Raw genomic sequence first — 9,028 nt, 5'->3', positions numbered from 1 at the left:
TTGGAAACTGTGGACGTCGTGTCCTCCGGACCAAAGAGGAAAAGAACCATCCGGATTGTTATAGGCGCAAAGTTGAAAAGCCAGCATGTGTGATTGTATGGGGGTGTATTAGTGCCCAAGACATGGGTAACTTACACATCTGTGAAGGCGCCATTAATGCTGAAAGGTACATACAGGTTTTGGAGCAACATATGTTGCCTTCCAAGCAACGTTACCATGGACGCCCCTGCTTTTATTTCAGCAAGACAATGCCAAGCCACGTGTTACATCAACGTGGCTTCATAGTAAAAGAGTGCGGGTACTAGACTGGCCTGCATGTAGTCCAGACCTGTCTCCCATTGAAAATGTGTGGCGCAATATGAAGCACAACGGAGACCCCCGGACTGTTGAACAACTTAAGCTGTACATCAAGCAAGAATGGGAAAGAATTCCACCTGAGAAGCTTAAAAAATGTGTCTCCTTAGTTCCCAAACGTTTACTGAGTGTTGTTAAAAGGAAAGGCTATGTAACACAGTGGTGAACATGCCCTTTCCCAACTACTTTGACAAGTGTTGCAGCCATGAAATTCTAAGTTAATTGTTATTTGCAAAAAAAGTTCATGAGTTTGAACTTCAAATATGTTGTCTTTGTAGTGCATTCAACTGAATATGAGTTGAATATGATTTGCAAATCATTGTATTCCGTTTATATTTACATCTAACGCAATTTCCCAACTCTATGGAAACAGGGTTTGTAAAGAAAGAGATGCCATGATTGTTATCTTGAAGAAGTCAGTGGAGTTCACATCAGAGGAGATGAAAGAATGCAAAAGTCAAAATAAGAAAGTGAAAGAGCAAAACCACCGCTTCCTATTTTGGGCAAATGCCACTAATGAATTATTTAGCTTGCATTACTAAGCTCAAAATAGCTATTTGAGTCGACACAAGAGAACACGCAGGTGAAAAAACATTTAATTGTTCAGTTTGTGGCAAAAGCTTTTCTCAAAATGTCAATTTGACTCAACACATTCGAACACACTTAGGTGAAAAACCTTGTAATTGTTCAGTTTGTGGCGAAAGCTTTTCTCAAATAGCTATTTGAGTCGACACATGAGAACAAACACAGGAGAAAAAAACATTTAATGGTTAAATTTAGGGTAAAAGCTTTTCTCGAAATTGCAGTTTAACTGAACAGATGAGAACACACAGGTGAAAAACCGTTTAATTGTTCAGTTTGTTGCAAAAGCTTTTCTCCAAATTGCTAATTGACTCGACAAATGAGAACACACACAGGTGAAAAACCATTTAATTGATCAGTTTGTGGCAAAATCCTTTCTTAAAATAGCTATTTGAGTCGACACATGAGAAAACACACAGGTGAAAAACCATTTAATTGTTCAGTTTGTGGCAAAAGTTGTGTTGACAGTTGGAAAACCATTTAATTGTTCAGTTTGTGGCAAAAGTTGTGTTGACAGTTGGAAAACCATTTAATTGTTCAGTTTGTGGCAAAAGTTGTGTTGACAGTTGGAAAACCATTTAATTGTTCAGTTTGTGGCGAAAGTTGTGTTGATTCAAAATGTTATTTTAAGAAAAGCTTTTGCCACAAACTGAACGTTTATATGGTTATTCACCTGTGTGTGTTCTCATGTGTCGCGTCAAACGGCAATTTTGAGAAAATCTTTCGCCACAAACTGAACAGTTAAATGGTTTTCCAACTGTGTGTGTTCTCATGTGTTGAGTCAAATGGCAATTTTGAGAAAAGCTTTTGCCACAAACTGAAAATATATATGGTTTTTCACCTGTGTGTGTTCTCATGTGTGGAGTCAAACCACAATTTTGATAAAAGGTTTTGCCACAAATTGAACAATTAAATGGGTTTTCACCTGTGTGTGTGTGTGTGTTCTCATGTGTTGAGTCAAAGAGGTATTTCAATTAAAGATTTTGCCACAAACTGAACAGCTAAATGGTTTTTCACATGTGTGTTTTCTCATGTGTTGAGTCAAATGGCAATTTTGAGAAAAGCTTTTGCCACAAACTAAACGGGTTTTCACCTGTGTGTTTTCATCTGTTCAGTTAAATTGCTATTTCGAGAAAAGCTTTTACACGTACCGGAGTCTCTCAATCCCAGCAGAGTAGTTCCACAGCAGCGGATTAAATGGCCCCAAGCAAACAGACGGAGCGAGTGGCTGCAGTTTGATGAGGACGTGTCCAACATCATCCAAGCCACAGCTAAAGGAGATGTCGACAGCAGGCTCCAGGCAATGAGTACCATCATCGTCAGCTATGGCTCAGAAAGATTCGGACGGATGGAGAAGGGCAACACTGAGGCCACCCCCTACACCATGAATCGCAGAGCCACTAAGATACACCAACTGCGCCAGGAGCTTCGAACCCTCAGGAAACAGTTCAAGAGAGTTTCTGAGGAGGACAAACAACCTTTAGAAGAGCTGCGCAACATCCTGCGGAAGAAGCTGACAACTCTCCGCAGAGCAGAGTGGTACAGGAGGCGTGGAAGAGAGAGAGCTAGGAAGCGGGCAGTCTTCATTGCCAACCCATTTCGGTTTGCTAAACAGCTGCTCGGGGACAAGCGCAGTGGCCGGCTTGAGTGCCCAAGAGAGGAAGTGAATCGCTTCCTCCAGAATACCATGAGCGACCCACTGAGGGGACAAGATCTAGGACCCAACAGAGCGCTCATCAGCCCTGCTCCACCAACGGCAGAGTTCCAGTTGACAGAGCCCAGTTTGAAGGAGGTTGAAGAGGTCATCAAGGCAGCCCGCTCAGCATCTTCCCCGGGCCCCAGTGGTGTACCTTACCTCGTCTACAAGCGCTGTCCAGGGCTTCTCAAGCATCTATGGAAGACCTTGAAGGTGATCTGGCGAAGGGGGAGAGTGGCCAACCAGTGGAGGTGTGCAGAGGGAGTATGGATCCCCAAGGAGGAGGACTCGAAAAATATCAACCAGTTTCGGACTATATCACTTCTGAGTGTGGAAGGGAAGGTGTTCTTCAGCATCGTCTCCCGAAGACTGACCGAGTTTCTCCTCAAGAACAACTACATCGACACTTCAGTGCAGAAGGGGGGGATTCCTGGAGTCCCCGGCTGTCTAGAGCACAACAGTGTCGTCACACAGCTCATCAGAGAGGCCCATGAGGGCAGAGGGGAACTTGCTGTGTTGTGGTTGGACCTGACTAACGCCTATGGGTCCATCCCACACAAGCTAGTTGAGCTTGCGCTACACCGCCACCATGTTCCCAGCAAGATCAAGGACTTGATCCTGGATTATTACAATAACTTCAGGCTCCGGGTCACTTCTGGGTCAATAACCTCTGACTGGCATCGCCTTGAGAAGGGAATAATAACAGGATGCACCATCTCCGTTGTCCTTTTTGCACTGGCGATGAATATGGTGGTAAAGTCTGCTGAGGTGGAATGCAGAGGGCCTCTGTCCAGATCAGGTGTTCGACAGCCCCCCATTAGAGCCTATATGGATGACCTTACCATAACAAGAACATCAGTACCAGGGAGCAGGTGGATCTTGCAGGGATTGGAGAGGCTCATTGGGTGGGCCAGGATGAGTTTCAAGCCCGCAATTTAAGGTCCATGGTGCTGAAGAAGGGGAAGGTGGTCAACAAATTCCGATTCTCAATCTCAGGAACGGTCATTCCATCCATCACGGAGCAACCAGTCAAGAGCTTGGGAAAGCTCTTTGACTCCAGCCTGAAGGACTCTGCTGCTATCCAGAAGTCTACTGAAGAGCTTGGAGGGTGGCTCACCAAAGTAGACAAGTCTGGCCTACCTGGTAGATTCAAAGCCTGGATCTACCAGCACTCCATCCTTCCCAGAGTCCTGTGGCCTCTCCTTGTATATGCAGTCCCAGTAACAACAGTGGAATCCTTCGAAAGGAAGATCAGCAGCTTTCTGCGGAAATGGCTGGGTCTCCCACGCAGCCTCAACAGCGCTGCTCTGTACGGGACAAGCAACATCCTGCAGCTACCCTTCAGTGGGCTCACTGAAGAATTCAAGGTGGCACACACAAGAGAAGCCCTACAGTACAGAGACTCCAGGGACTGCAAGGTGTCATCAGCCGGGATTGAAGTGAGGACAGGAAGGAAGTGGAAGGCAGAAAAGGCAGTGGAGGTGGCTGAGTCACGCCTTAGACAAAAGGCACTGGTTGGGGCCATAGCAACAGGGAGAGCAGGCTTGGGCTACTTCCCAAAGACCCAAGTCAGCCAGGCCCGGGGCAAAGACAGACGACATCTACTCCAGGAGGAGGTCCGAGCAGGCTTGGAGGAAGAGCGAGTGGGCAGGGTAGTGGGACTCCGGCAACAGGGGGCATGGACAAGATGGGAGGGCACGTTGCAGCGCAAAGTCACCTGGTCAAACATCATGCAGGCAGACCTCCACCGCGTCCGGTTCCTCGTGGCAGCAGTCTACGATTCCCTCCCTAGCCCAGCAAACCTCCATGTTTGGGGGAAGAGCGAGACACCCTTCTGCTCCCTTTGCTCCGGAAGAGGCTCCTTGGAACATCTCCTCAGCAGTTGCCCAAAGTCTCTGGCTGATGGTCGCTATCGCTGGCGTCATGACCAGGTACTCAAAGCAGTTGCTGAGAGCATAGCCTCAGCCATCAGCAGCAGCAAGCAACATCATGCGCCAAAGAAGGCAATCTCTTTCATCAAAGCTGGGGAGAGACCTCGTGCACGTCCAAAGACAATAACAGGACTCCTTCACACAGCCCCTGATTGGCAGCTACACGTTGACCTGGGAAAACAACTGAGGTTCCCCCAGCACATTGTAAAAACATCTCTACGGCCAGACATGATCATCATCTCAGAGGCTTCAAAACACCTCATCATGCTGGAACTAACAGTGCCTTGGGAGGAGCGGATTGAGGAAGCCAACGAAAAGAAACGTGCCAAGTATCAGGAGCTGGTGGAGGACTGCAGGGGCAGGGGCTGGAGGACTTTCTATGAGCCAATAGAAGTTGGTTGCCGTGGCTTTGCAGGACGCTCCCTCTGTAAAGTGCTTGGCCGATTGGGAGTCAAAGGGGCGGCCAAAAGGAGGGCCATTCAATCCGCAAGTGAAGCGGCAGAGAAAGCCACGAGGTGGTTGTGGCTGAAAAGGGCAGATCCGTGGGTTGCTACTGGGACACAAGCAGGGACTTGATCACCCCGGCTGGGTCGCCTGGACGAGGGTGTCTGATGTTGCGAGACCCGAAACACCCGATGAATCCAGGATACATCACTGATGATGTGTCCCAGTGCATCCAGGAGATGTATCTTTCAAGTCAAGAAAATATATATGGTTTTTCACCTGTGTGTGTTCTCATGTGTGGAGTCAAACCACAATTTTGATAAAAGGTTTTGCCACAAATTGAACAATTAAATGGGTATTCACCTGTGTGTGTGTGTGTGTGTTCTCATGTGTTGAGTCAAAGAGGTATTTCAATTAAAGATTTTGCCACAAACTGAACAGCTAAATGGTTTTTCACATGTGTGTTTTCTCATGTGTTGAGTCAAATGGCAATTTTGAGAAAAGCTTTTGCCACAAACTAAACGGGGTTTCACCTGTGTGTTTTCATCTGTTCAGTTAAATTGCTATTTCGAGAAAAGCTTTTACAACAAATTGAACCATTCAATATTTTTTCTCCTGTGTGTGTTCTCATGTGTCGACTCAAAAAGCTATTTTGAGAAAAGCTTTCGACACGAATTGAACAATTAAATGGTTTTTCACCTGTGTGTTCTCATTTGTCGACTCAAATAGCTATTTTGAGAAAAGTTTTTGCCACAAACTGAAAATGTATGTCTTTTTTCCTATGTGTGTTCTCATGTGTCGAGTCAAACCACAATTTTGAGAAAAGCTTTTGCCACTAACTAAACAATTAATTGGTTTTTCACCTGTGTGTGTTCTCATGTGTCGACTCAAATAGCTATTTTGAGAAAAGCTTTTGCCACAAACTGAACAACTAAATGGTTTTTCACCTGTGTGTGTTCTCATGTGTTCAGTCAAACTGCATCACTCAGGAGGGAGAGTGTCTTCTAGGACGAGAGGAAGCTGATTACACCAAGTTTCCACTGAGTATTCTCTCTGTGAAGACTGAAGATGATGAAGAGAAACCACAAGTAGACAACCTCTTAGCTCCACTATCAGATAGTGAGGCTGAAGATGAGGTTGAAGAACCTTTGAGCAGCGATAAAGACTGTGAAGGTGATATGAGGACTCACACTGACAACAAACACTCTGAATGCTCTACAAAGAAGAGAGGTAAAACATGTTTGAGCTGCTCAGTTTGTGCTGAAAGTTTTACTACATAGTGCAATTTGACTCGACACATGAGAACACACACAGGTGAAAAACCATTTAATTGTTCAGTTTGTGGCAAAAGCTTTTCTGTTAAGTGCTATTTGACTCAACACATGAGAACACACACAGGTGAAAAACCATTTACCGTAATTGTTCAGTTTGTGGCAAAAGCTTTTCTCAAAATAGCCATTTGACTTGACACATGAGAACACACACAGGAGAAAAAACATTTAAATGTTCAGTTTGTGGCAAAAGCTTTTCTCGAAATAGCATTTTGACTCAACACATGAGAACACACACAGGTGAAAAAACATTTAATTGTTCAGTTTGTGACAAAAGCTTTTCTCGAAATAGCATTTTGACTCAACACATGAGAACACACACAGGTGAAAAACCATTTAATTGTTCAGTTTGTGACAAAAACTTTTCTCAAAACTGCCGTTTGACTGAACACATGAGAACACACACAGGTGAAAAACCATTTAACTGTTCGATTTGTGGTCAAAACTTTTCTATTAAGAACCGTTTGACTGAACACATGAGAACACACACAGGTGAAAAACCATTTAGTTGTTCAGTGTGCTGTAAAAGGTTCTAACATAAAGCTGTCGCAGTAAAACACATAAGAACACACAAGGGAAAATAACCAATTAGCTGTTTAGTTTGTGGTATGTTGCTCATATGTGGCGACATCCACCCTACCCAGGACCTCCTCACTGCTTCTTTCACAAATATCTGAGGTATTCATACAAACTTGGATTATTTGGAGCATAATCTTATCCACTCATGACCCCATGTCTTCTCTGTATCTGAAACCTTCCTGAACAGTAAGATAGATGATGCTTCAAGTGCTTGGTTAGTCCTTCTTCAGTCCAGGGACCTGGGGCCTCATGTGTCAAGTTTGTGCACGCTCAAAAACCTGCACTACACCCTTTTTCACTGCAAAGTTGACAAGTATCAAAACTGACATAATTAAAATGCAGCATGAGACACTGCACACTGATATAGTTCTGTGAAAATGATTGTCTTCTGTGCAAATGTAAAGAAAGTGAACAGTGTGTGATTTACTGCAATAGTGTCAGTCTTTGAACTTTTTATTCATGCTTTGTTGAAATTGTTCACACATTGCACAGCTTTTATGTTTCTATCAATACACATTATGTCTAGAAGACAGGAAGTAACTCAACACTCTTGAATAGTTTCTACCTCAGTTTGTATGGTTTGTTGAGTTAGCACAGGATTAATATGTGGAAATGACAAATGAGGTAGTTGATACATAGAATAGTTTTTATTCATGCTTTATTTTGTTTTTTGTTCAATCCTAGATGGGTTGTGACTTAAAGTTTAATAGAAACACTGAGATTAAGTCTAAATTCATTGTGTTCTTCAAGGTGTTTTTGAAAAGATGCCATTTGTTTTTCTCAAAATATTTTACTAACTTGGAGTATTTGTCAAGATGATTATTTGTGATAAGTACATTTTCAGGATGTGCTCGTTCTATTTTTGGCCGAAGTAAAAAATAAAGAAAATACTCTGAAGTTGTCGTAGTCGTATTTTTAAGTTATCATGCCATGATTTTACCCGTCCCGCCCACGTGGAAACAGATTTTCCTCCATGCGGCCCCTGAGCTAAAATGAGTTTGACACCCCTGCTGTAATGTGACTCATGTGAGCAGGTTACTGTATAAACACATTTTGTTATAAGTTATAAAAATGTGTTCAGTTCTCAGAGACACATCAATGTCAGGCTGACAATCGCTCTTCCGCTTTCTCCAAACACGAGAACAAAGCAGCTCCTACTGTCACACCGCGGTGAGGGAAGTCTTGTCTTGGTGTTTTCTGTCTTGTGATTTACATGTTTTATTTTGAAAAGCAACTCCTCTTGTTTCAGATCACGGGTCCTTCCTCTTGTGTCACCAGTCTGACGTCATTCCTGACCCTTGATTGTTTCCACCTGTTTCCCATTACCCTCATGTTCTTTATAAGCCCATGCCTCCCCTTGTTCTGTGCCAGATTGTCTCGAGCTTTCGTGCCTGTCTTGCGTTCCATGTCCCTGTTCATGCCCATGCCTTGCCTTGTCTCACGTCTATGTCCTTGCTCCCAGAAGAGTCCACGCTGTAATTTTGAATTGACTTTTTTCCTCCCTCAGAGCGACTTTTGTTTTCCTACCTTTTTCTACCGCAGTGGTGAGTTATTATTTTTCCTTAAAGATTTTTTCCTCAAAGTTTGTTGAGTGATTTTTTGTTTATATTGGTTAAGAGTAGTTAAGTTTTATAGTCTTTATTTTCTTCCTCCTGTTTGGAGCGTTTTTTGTTAAAGTTTTTGATAACAGTTACGGTGCTAATTATATCGTCCTTATTTTTGTATTCCTCCTTTTTTTGGAGTGATTTTCGGTTTTTCCCTTTTGGAACATTTTTGTCGATAGTATTTTTTGTATTTCATAGTTATTGAATTTACTCGGCTCTGGAGGCTTAAAGAGTATTTCAAAATAAAAGCTTTATTTGGAATCACTTCTCTGCATCTGAGTCCCTTCCTCTGTCCAAGCCTGACACCTACTGACTTGTGATTGGTCAGACCGTGCCCATCTTAATCACATGGCTAATTTCAATATAATAAATTGTGATGTAACACAATTGAATATCTTATATGCTCAGACAGTAATGTGTTTATATACGTTTAGATTGTGTTATGATGTTTGTAATGGGGAAAGACGTTAATGTGTCTTGTTTTCATGTTTGCATTTAAGATAGTTG

The sequence above is a fragment of the Nerophis lumbriciformis genome, linkage group LG20 (assembly GCF_033978685.3).
Source record: "Nerophis lumbriciformis linkage group LG20, RoL_Nlum_v2.1, whole genome shotgun sequence".
In the NCBI taxonomy this organism is placed as follows: domain Eukaryota; kingdom Metazoa; phylum Chordata; class Actinopteri; order Syngnathiformes; family Syngnathidae; genus Nerophis; species Nerophis lumbriciformis.
The sequence above is the reverse complement of the archived record's forward strand: the minus strand, read 5'-3'. Positions refer to the sequence as shown.